An 11,369-nucleotide genomic window follows, 5' to 3' on the forward strand; every position below is an offset into this window, starting at 1 on the left:
CTTAACATGCCTCCTCATTTATTCATTCAACTGAATGAACATTGAAGACCTATTATGAGCTGGGGAATGTTGTAGGAGCTGATGGGAAGGATCAGTGGAGGGATGGTTGTACTCACCTCTGGGAGCTGAGAAAATCTGTTAAATAATGCATGGCTAGGTATGTTTATCTTTTAGGGAGAAGAGTGCTCTATAAATCAGGGAACTGTTATAATATTTACTTGTTGGTCCCATGAAAAAGTGATATAAGCAATTTTCACTATAATATGAATCCCAATCATTTGCATTTACATAGCACATTATTGGCACAACTTTGTCCCTTTGAGTAGCTTCATTTAAAGTGGTTTTGCTTTAATGATCTCTCACAGAGCAACTATAAAATAATTGTAAAACAATTTGCAAGTATATGTGTTACCCATAAATGCTAAATAACAGTTAAATTATACACACTCTGCAGTGGAATCTGACATTTCTCAGGATAATGTTTTTAGTTTTCACCTGAGATACTGTCAGTCCCAAAGCATTCACATCTGAATTAGTACAGATGTGGGTCTGGGGCGGTAAGGGGGAGAGTGTACTTGCCTTAGGAGCATCCCAGGGGAAGGAGTACCTTGTTTTACCTTCTGATTTTTTTCTGTATCTTACTATCTCTCAGTAGACCAAATGAAAATTATATCCAAAGGAAATCAAGGTATTCATAAAACATGTGTGTTCACAGGCTAACAGCATGGGTTCATATGTTTAAAGTGCTGTAAATATAAACTAATGAATGGACACTTAATAACATCTGAGCACTTCCTTTGATCCTTCGTTAATGGACTGTGCAGATCACACTGTGAATGGCATCTTGGAAACAATGAGTAAGTCTGTATTATCCCCAGCATCCATCAAACAAAGGAAGCCCCAGGTGATATTTACATAATCACATTTCTCCTCCAGTGCTGTGGGCATAACATGTATTTTTGCCAGCACTGCAGAGTTAAGTATAAAGCTCTCAATCTCTACTCACTTTGAGGATAGTTGCTCTGTGCAACCCTCGGGGAGTGATCGTTCTGCTTCCAACCCATTACCAGATTCCTTTAAGGACTGGTAGAGGGGCAAGGTTCTACAAATGGAGGGCTTATAATTCAGAGTATCGATGGCTTATCAAAGTTACACAGTAATCGATGAGAGGTAGAACCTGAACTTTGATTTACAGAATCAAAGGAGGGAAGGGTGCTCACAAATATGAGCTATCAACAAACTGATTGTCCCTACATCTTATGCTTCACAGTGAAAAAAGTTAGAATTGGAAATATTTACTTTCCCATTGGTACATGAACGAATGAAAGAATGAATGACTCAATGGGCAGCTCTGGGCTGACATCCCCTACTGACTTCTCAGGAGTTCTATGCTGACATCTTTGTCTTGAAAAGGAACATTTAATCAGGTACCTCTACTGGAGTATTTAACTTTATCTGTGTCCTCAGCATGCCTCGTACACCACATCCTCCTCATCTGACCTCCTTCTCTATCCTTGTCCAAACAGTGGGCAGGAGCCTCTCCCTTTGCTCCTGTTCTTCCCCGAGATATTTCTCCGAGCAGGCCCTGCAAGTGGAGGAGGGCCAGCCTTGATAATTTCAGCCTCCATTTTTCCTACAATAAGCTCTGGAACTTAAAGGAAAGGACCCCCTCCCTTGGTTCCTGTTCCCCTCCTGAGCAAGAGTTACTTGGGCAGAAACTCACTAATTCAGAGTCACTACAAAATCAAGGCCTTTGTCTCTTTCAGGGCTTGGACTGCAGCTCCTGGGTGCCTATGGGTGAGCCTGTCCTTGCTTTCCCCATAGACTAGTGACTCAGTAAGAGCAACCATCATGGTCTGCCTCCTGCATCAAGACTGACTCATCAAAGATGCTCTCTAAATATTTGTTGCTAATATCTTGTTCCAATTTAGGATTTCATTTCCTATTTCTGCAGGTCTGCAAACAGTATCTCCTTACTCAGGCAATCAGAATCAGAAAAGGTTGGTTTTCTGTACTTGTTCACACATTTGATATTGGACTGAACTAAGTCAAAACAACTCTTTGGCTGGAAAAACCCCATTTTATGAATTAAAATACAAGAAGCTTGGTGGATAGAAGGAACCAAAGAGGGAGTCTTCCACATGACCACTCCAACCTAACCCCTCCTGGAAGACACCCAGAATCTAACCTAAACTTCCCTAAAACAGCATGGGTTTATACCTACCAGGGACACAGAAGGTAGGTCTGCAGAGCCAGAACTCCAGCACTTTGTTTCAATTAGGTCTCTTTGCATGGTCTCCTGGAAACAAACTGCTGTGGCTCTTCTCACTTCTTGGTATTAGGTGTTGAGCCTTTATCTTTAAAGTTCCCATTACAAACTCCAGTTTGTTTGGTTTTGTTTGTTCTAAAATATACGGGTGTTGTTGTGCAGAATCAGTCTATATCTGCAATGGATTCTGTGTCTAGGAACTTGGATTAAGTTGGGGAATCTAATAGCTACCCCTGTTCATCATCAATGATAGCCACCAAAGGGCTGTGATTAATAGTTCTAGATAATTAATTGATAGACATAGTTCATATGCCAAAATTGGTGACATCATCTAGTCCTTTAGAAATTAGGTTTTATTAATTCCTCCCTGTTTGGCTTTTACTAGAAAGTCACTGTATTACACAGTTGCCAGCAAGCATATCTTGACCATGTAACTTTGTTTATCCCACTGACTTCTCATTAACAATTTCAGCCCCCATGTCCGTCTAAATGATTTTATTTAATTCTGTCTGAAGTCTGCATTATAGTCACTATAGATTGATTTCTAATTCTTAGCCATCTCATTCCAGAAACTCTGAGGACTTTTCATGTATGAATTGTAAATAAATTTCCAATAAATTGATAATGAATTGTCAGGGCCCTTCATATTTGTAAATAATGGAAATATTTCCCTAGCAACAGCCAATTACATACAGGTTGGGAAAATTCTGTCGGGAAACTTACCCTTCAGCTTATTTCAATGTCAGAAAACCTCTTAATTCTGATTATTTCCTTCAGGTCTGTATTAGCCAAGACCGCAGAGTTACTATGTAAATGGCTCAAACAGAAGAAGAGTAATAGTGATTCTTAATGAGGAGACAGGCTGTCTCAGAAGCCTGGAAATCCACAGACTGAGAAATATCATCCTGTTTCTTATTTAATGTATTCTGTGACCTTGGGCAACACATTTTGTCTGTATTTGAGCACTCCACCTCCCAGTGAGTGGAGTCTGGCAATACAAGACAGGAGAGGAAGACAGGGCAATACTAGATGCCAGTTAGTGACCGCTTGTCAGGTGCCAGGCATTACCTAAATGTTCATCAATTCATCAACAGATAAGTGGATAAAAAAGATGTGCTGTTGTGGGTAAAATTGCAATATTTCCAGAATCTCTTCCTTGGCCTTAGTGCATCTCCACAGCAGTAGGTGTTTCCAAGGGTGGAGAGAAGTAGTCATCGCCATATCAATAGGTGATTACAAGGGGGAGGAAAGGCATATCTGGACTAGGGAGGTAGGTGGGGTCCCTTTTGTAGCCGGGTCACGAGAGACACAGGCAAGAAGTGGACAACTGCTTGTTAGCAATAAATGGGTTTTTCCCACTTTATTTCTCCCCTCAACTGATTTTGGTTTCAAAGGTATTTTGCCCCAGACTGGGAAAATATTTTCCCCCTAGAGTTACAGGTAAACACACACACACACACACACACACACACACACACACACAATGGAATAGGGAATATTACTCAGCCATAAAAAAGAATGAGATCTTGCCATTTGTGACAAAACGGATGGACCTAGAGGGTATTAAATGAAAGAAATCAGCAAAGAAAATGCCATATGATTTCACTTATAAGTGGAATCTAGAAAGCAAAACAGGTAAACAAACAAAACTGAAAGAGACTCATAAACACAGAGAACAGACTTGTGGTTGTCATAGGGGAGGGGAAATAGGTAAAGGAAAAAAATTAGAATATTTGATGTTTTGATCTGGGTGATGGTTGCTTGAGTGTAGGCACATGTCAAGATTCACCAAGCTGTACACTAAGACTTGTGCATTTTATGACATGTACCTCAATATAAAAATTTTTAAATAAAAAAAATAAGAAAAAGAAAAGCAGAAGGTAAGTAGTAACCCCCTTTTCACAGAAAAGGAAACTGAAGCTCATAGATACTCAGTTCATGTAGCTGGAAAAAGAAGGGGCAGGGTTTACTCAGGTCTGACTCTGAAGTGAAATTGTCCTATATACTTAATTTGCCTCTGTGCTGTTACAGAGACTGAAATGAGATGGCATTAGAGTTTCATGTAAAAACTGAGGAATTTCAGGCCCAGCGAAGGGAGTGACCTGCTCAGTTGCACTGGGTGGATGGGCTGCCTAGTCAGGAAGGTGCCTAGATTCTGACCCTTTAGAGTTCACAGTACAGTCCTTGGGAGCTGCTCAAGCCTGACCCCGGGATGGGGGACACGCTGACGAAGTTTGTTCCCCTTCCTCATGGCAAGCGCTCCCACGGTCTCCCCTCCCCCTTTCTATTTATGTCGAATGCGCATCACCAGCACTGCTTGGCACTGCTTGGCTGAGGCCCCATCACCTCCTTGCAGGCCTCCTGGGGTGGCCTCCTAAGGGGCTCCCTGCCTCAGCATCTCAGAGTGTCTCACCTTGCAGTGAACAGAGTAATTTTCCCCCTGAGGGCAATACAGAGTAATCAAGAGATTTAAGCAAGGGGATTACATAATTAGATTTACAGTTTAGGAAAATTAAACTCTGACGAGTTGATGCATAATGATCTTTCCCTCCTCATCTCTTTAGCCACCGTTTTCCTGCCATCTATTCCCTGTCCTCCAGGCAAATCAAGACAGGCCTGTGCTCAGCCGATTCTTCGGCCAGGCAAGCCCCTAGTTCCTGTGGCCCCTGAGATGCTCACTATCTTGAAGACCTAATAAGGTTTCCCCTCCTTTCCCCACACACCTGGGGATCCGCCAGATGACTGTCTTTCACAGCCCTCCTGACAAATTCATTACTTTCAAATTGTTTTCCTGTCGTCTGTCTCCCTTACCAGAGTGTGGACCCCTCGAATACAGAGCCTGTATCACTCACACGTGTACCCACAGCTCCCAGAGCAGAGCCAAGCCGAGGTCCCACCACATGGAAGTAGAATGAATACATGGCCTCCGTAGCAAGGCCTCTTCTACTAGAAGGCGACTGGATGAGGAGACGTACGGATGGTGGGGAACAGGAAGTCGGTGAATCTTTGGATAATCATTTTACCACCTGAGACCTCAGATTCTTCTGTAAAGTGGGGGAAGGGAGGCATTCAATGCTCACCTGTCTGACATTCTAGTTTCTTGGTTCTTTCAGGGCAGAGTGGAATATGGCTTAAGAATGAGAAGGGGTTAGTGCTCAGAAGGTGAGCCCCAGTGGGGCCAGAAACCCCAAAAGTCCAGACCACCCTCGGGCCTCCTGTCCTCCTGGGGCCCAAGCATGGGCTTGGGGGAGGGGCTGGGAATGAAGTGAGCTTCGACTCCGTGTGAGACTGAGCTCTGCCCAGGACTCCCCTGGGGAAGGAGGAGGACACCCTTGGCCCCGGAGAAGGCTCCAAACGGCCAGTATCAGCTCAGTCCAGGCAGCTCTCCCTCTAAGCAATCCTGGTTTGCTGACTTGGAGGAGACCAGCAGAGCCTGAGAACTTCTCAGAAGGGCAGCCATGGCGGCGTCCTGATTTGGGGTCCTTGTCCTCCTGCTCAGTGCGGGGCTCTGGACCCCTCAATAAATGCCCAACAAATGAGTGAAGAGCCGTAACCATTCTGCACCTTCGTCCCACAGGTCCCCTGCACCAAGTCTGGGACCGCTCACATTCAGTCTATGCGTCCAGTCCTTTCCTTCCCCCAACTCCACACACACAGCAGTTCTACTTAAAAAAAGTATTAGTGAGCCTCACCCACGCTCTCTTCAACCAAACATACAATCCGTCAAGCTAGAAAAGTCTTCGAAACCGAGCCTGGGGTTAGGGAGTGGAGTTTTCCAACCCGTTTCAGATTGGCTGGAAGCAGAAGGTAGGTACCTTCCAGGTTTGTAAGAGCAGGAGGCATAAAGGGGGGTGGTGGTCTGTCTTCACAGTTGGTGTAGCTCGTGCTGATTTCTGTGTCATGTTTGCTTCATATTCTTCAGAGGTAAGGACTTTCAGGGGACCAGCTCCAAACTCCAGAGCAGCAGGGTCTCTTGTACTAGAAATGAGCAGGGCACAGGGGGATTGGAGCAATGGGGGTTGCTAGGCAAGTCACATGCTCCAGGCAAGGCCCACACAGGGGAAAGGATGAGTTAGGGCTGGCGGAAATACCTGCTTCAGCCCCGGGATCGATCCCAGGGTGTGAGTCTGAACAAGTCCCTTTCCCTTTGTAGTTTACACCTACCATGTCTGGGACTCTGGGTAAGGCACTGAAGTGGGGAGGGGATGCTGGACAGGAGCAGAGTGGAGGGGAATAGAGGAAGGACGCAGGCTTGGAATGCTTTGGCCTCAGTTGCCCACACTGGCCTTTCCAGCACTAACTCTGGTGGACACACCACCATGGGCAAGGAGAAAACCTTTATCAATATAGTCATCATCGGCCGTGTGGACTCTGATGAGTCCACCGCTACCAGGCATCTCATCTACAAGTGTGAGGGCATAGACTAGAGAACCACTGAGAAGTGTGAGACGGAGCAGCAGAGGTAAGGTATCGAAGCGCAGTGGGGAGTCGGGGGGTGCCCTTCTGGAGGGTCTAGGCAGAGGCAGAAAGCAGGGAGCACACTGAAGGTCTAAGGTGCTGCTGAAGCTCCTGTGATAGGCCTGTCCACCCTCCATGCACCCTGCCCCCCACGCCTCCCAGCAGGCAAGGGCTCCTTCAAATGTGCCTGGGTGCTGGACAAGCTGAAGGCAGAAAGAGAGCATGGCATCACCACTGACATGTCCCTGTGGAAGTTTGAGACGAGCAAATACTACCCCACCGTCATCAATGCCCCAGGCCATAGGACTTCATCACTGCCGCGTCTTAGTAAAGCAGTCCATACCCCAGGGGCTCCCATTTGCGGGGTGGGAGGCAGTGCTAAGGCTTTATATCTTGGGTTTGGGGGAGAATGGTGGAACAGGTTTGGAAGGGTTTTCCTCACTCACATCATTAATTCTGAAAGAGGACAGAGTTGAGAGTCCCATCACCAGAGAGGCTGAGACACTGTGCCCCTTCAGGGCTGGGTTGAGGACCAAGATTTCTGACATCCAGACAGCAGATCTCTTGGGTCCAGGGGAAAGAACTGAAAGTCCATTTATGGGACTAGATGAGAGTTTAACTGGGAATCAAGACCCCTGTCCATGGCAGCCAGGGCTCCCTGAATCTGAATGGGCCATTTGTAAGTTTCTGGGGTACAACCTTCAGCTTTACGAAGGGAGCTGGGCCTGCCCAAAGCACTAGCCGGCTTCCTGCCCTGGTCATGCCATGTCCCCGCCATGCAGGCCGGCTGTGCGGTGCTCAGCATGGTGGCATCTCCAGGCGCAGCACACACTGCTGGCCTACACGCTGGGCATCAAGCAGCTGGTCATGGACATCAGCAAGACGGACTCCACCGAGCCCGCCTACAGCGCCGTGAGCTTCCAAGAATCGCCAAAGAAGTCAGCACCTCCATCAAGAAGATCAGCTACAACCCAGCTGCAGTGGCCCTTGTGGCCACCCCCAGGCTCAGTTCAGCTCTACATCCCCACAGACGCCCTGGTTCAAGGGCTGGAAGGTGGAGAGGACGGAGGGAAACGCCACCGGGGTGACTCCGCTGGAAGCTCTGGACGCCATCCTCCAGCTACTCACCTAGTCAACAAGCCCCAGAGGCTGCCTCTGTAAGATGCATACAGGATTGGGGGTGACTCATGCTGGGCAGATGTAGGGGAGACTGCTCATCAGGAGTTAAGGAGTTAAGAATGAGCTCCAGTGTCTCAGTGGCCAGGGTTCAAACCCTGACTTGAATCCACAGCCTCTGAGTGAGGATACAGAATGCAAAAGCACCCAACACTTGAAACTCATGCAGTCAGAGTTAACTGGCCAGCACCCACCCAGTCCTTCCTAGTTCTGTGGGTGGCCCCTGTCCTTGAATGCAGAACCAAGGGACCCCGCCCCCGAGGAAGCCAGTTCTCACTGGGTGGCTTGGCAATGACTCTGCAGCCCTTTTCTTGTTGGACAAGTATTGGCACTGTGCCCGTGGGCCAGGTGGAGACTGGCTTCCTGAAACCAGGGGTGGTGGTCACTTTTGCCCCCACCAACTTCACCCCAGAGGTCGTCTGTGGAGATGCACCATGAGGTCCTGCTAGAGGCCCTGCCTGGTGACAGCGTGAGCTTCAGTGTGAAGACTGTGTCTGTGAAGGACATACGTTGTGGAAATGTGGCTGGAAACAGCAAGAACGACCCCCCATGGAGGCTGGCAGCTTCATGGCACAGGTCTGTCCATGCCCAGGAAGCAAAAGCCTTAGTGGTGCTGTGGTGATGGAGTCGCTGCTTAGGAACTGCCCTGATTTTGATGGGGGCCCCAGGTTCATGACGGTGTGGCCTCACAACACATGTGCCATCTATCTTTAATTTCGTTCTGCTCCCCTGCCAGGTGATTGTCTTAAACCACCCTGGGCAGATCCACGCTGGCTATGCCCCTGTGCTGGACTGCCATACACCCCCAGGCTCCTGCAAGTTGACTGAACTGAGGGAGAAGATTGACTGGATCTGGGCCAGAAGCTGGAGGACAACCCCAAGGCTTTGAAGTCCGGGGACACAGCCATTGTGCAGATGGTCCCTGGCAAGGCCATGCGGGTGGAGACATTCTCTGAGTACCCACCTCTAGGTAAGCTGGGGATTGCTACCAAGTCATGGGAAGAAAACCCACCATCTCCTGTGTGACAGACGCATAGGCTAAGGAGCATCACCCTGTGCCACTTTCCAGAAATCTCCTTCATTCCTCTTCCAGGCCATTTTGCCATGTGAGACATGAGGCAAACAGTAGCCATTGGCATCATCAAGGCCGTGGATAAGAAGTCATTCACTGATGGCAAGATCACCAGGCCAACAGTAAAGGCCAGTAAGAAATGAAGCATGTCTTGTAGTTTGCTTAGCAATCTCTGCTACAGGAATAACTGACATTTTATGTATTTACTGAATGAAATTAATAAAACTTACCTTGCTGTCCTGGTTTCTTCCAAGGAGGAAAGCATGAGGTGATGGGGATCCTCTAGGTGGACAAATGTAGTTTAGAGCCCAAAGGCTTTGAAGTGTTTATGCTCCTGGTTGTGAAGATGATTCAGGGTCCTCTCCCAAGTTCTATTTACAAACTTGGCAAGTTCTTAAAGATTGCACATGGGCTATGAGGAAGAGGAGTCAAAGGTGACACCTAGGCTTTTGGCCTGAGTTAGAAGAATGGGGTTTCTACCGTGAGAGGTCAGGGGGGATTGACAGCTAATAGAGATGCTGTCTGGAGAGGAGAGAAACCTGGGCTAAGATAATCAAGAGTAATTCAAACAAGCAGGTGGAATTCCTTGCCCGTAAGCATCTGCTGGGAGGAGCTAAGACAGGCACGTAGACCCTCCTGGAAAGAAATTAATCATCTGCACAATTGGTATCAGCTCCTCATTAGAAAAATCATTAGTCTTCAAACATTGAGAGTGCTATGAAAATGTGTCCAAGCCTGGGAGGACTGTTGGAGTCCTTTCTGAAGCCAGGTTGGGAATGTCACTTTCGGCCTATTCCTGAGACTTTGATGTCTAAGGCTTAGACTGGCAGTGCAGGGGCCTATTTTTCCTCTTGATCAGTCACACTGCCTGTTCCTGCTGCCAACTTGGCTTTTTCTCAGGTTCAAGTATCCAGAGAAACCCCAGACCCAGCACAAACCTAGAAATAATAGCAGGATCAGCTGTCACGGCACCAGATAATAAGAAGCTCACCTGTTTGTGGTTGGAAGCCTGTCAAGTTCCAGCTGTTGTCAGCATGAATCTGCCTAACAGGACCTGGACCAAGCTTTGGAGCATCTCAAGCCTGTCAACGTCACGAGAAGCCATCCAGGCAGGTTCAGAAGCTCTGGCAGGGACAGAATGCATGCCTGTCATATTCCCTGCCACCTCCTGTAGCCTCTGCCAAATGGCTAGTCCTTTTTGTCCCTCAAAACACTTAGCATTCTAGAAATAACAGCTACAGCTTTGCTTAAGATGATTGGGGAACTAAGCTTCTAACTTAGGAGTGTCTGGGTCCCTAACATGTGCTCAATTAATATTTGTTGAATAGTGAGTAAGTGTTGACATGTTTATTGAAATAAGTGAATGACAACATGCCAATTTATTTGCAATTCTCAAGAATAGTCAAAGTTTTGACACTCAGTTCTTAAGAATGCCTTAAAAAATTCAGTTTGAAAACTTAAAATTTCAGTTATTTCTCCCAAGTGCCCTATTTTCTACTCAGGAGGTCCTCACTGAGGTGGGAGCAAATGTTTCTGGCAGTTGAATCTTCTCTCACTGGAGCATTTCTCCCAAGAGCATTTCTGCACAGCATTGCAAGGAGCTGCCAGAATTGGCCAAAGTCTTGTACCAAAGCCTGGTTATTGACAGTTCAGATTAGTATGCGAGAGCTCTGACATTTTACCCGGGCAGATCCTACTGGTCCAAGGCTCCACATTTAGTCCTAAACATAATGTTGCAAATTGATCTAAGGCGCCTTGTTCGCAGTTATTCGGTTCTTTGTTAGAATGTTAGAGGCCCTGCCTTGATAGAGCTCCCCGTGCCCGCCCCTGAGACCAGAGGCTGCAATAATGGGAGTCTTGGGCTGACTCCTCCCACAGGCTTCTTTTAGCAGGCAGAGAAGTCACGTGTCTGTTGCAGTTGCAGTCTCAGCAGTCCGTCCTGTCAGTCTCTGACAAGCACCTTGTACGCAGGTAGATGACAGAACCTGGCAGTAGGCTTCAACTGGCCTTTTAGTGGGGGACAGATCCCCTGAAAATGGCAGCACAGCAGGGACCTGTGGGCTTGGATGCCACTTCAAAGGGTAGAGGCTGCTTGTATGTCAACTCATATGTCAACTCTATACACATTTCACTGCTGGGAAATCTTAACTAATATCCCTATGACAACAATCGCCCTGGTGCTAGCTAGCAGGATGATAAGGTGGAGGCTTGCCGGCTGTAATAGGTACTTCCTTCCCCCATTCAACTCCCTACTCCATCCAACCCATAGGGGTTGGGGGGGCTTCTGATTACTCTTTTGAATGCTAAGTGATCATAGAGTGCATAGTCCTGATTAGGGTTCCTCAAATGTTAAACAACCACTCCTGCCGTTTAGAATAAAAATATCCTATAGAC

General features: G+C 47.1%; 1 pseudogene; it reads left to right on the forward strand.

Annotated features, from left to right (window-relative positions):
• Positions 1–6,588: 6,588 nt before the first annotated feature.
• Positions 6,589–9,118, forward strand: LOC118931136 (elongation factor 1-alpha, oocyte form-like; annotated as a pseudogene).
• Positions 9,119–11,369: the final 2,251 nt, after the last annotated feature.

The sequence above is a fragment of the Manis pentadactyla genome, chromosome 9 (genome assembly GCF_030020395.1).
Source record: "Manis pentadactyla isolate mManPen7 chromosome 9, mManPen7.hap1, whole genome shotgun sequence".
Classification (NCBI taxonomy): Eukaryota; Metazoa; Chordata; class Mammalia; order Pholidota; family Manidae; genus Manis; species Manis pentadactyla.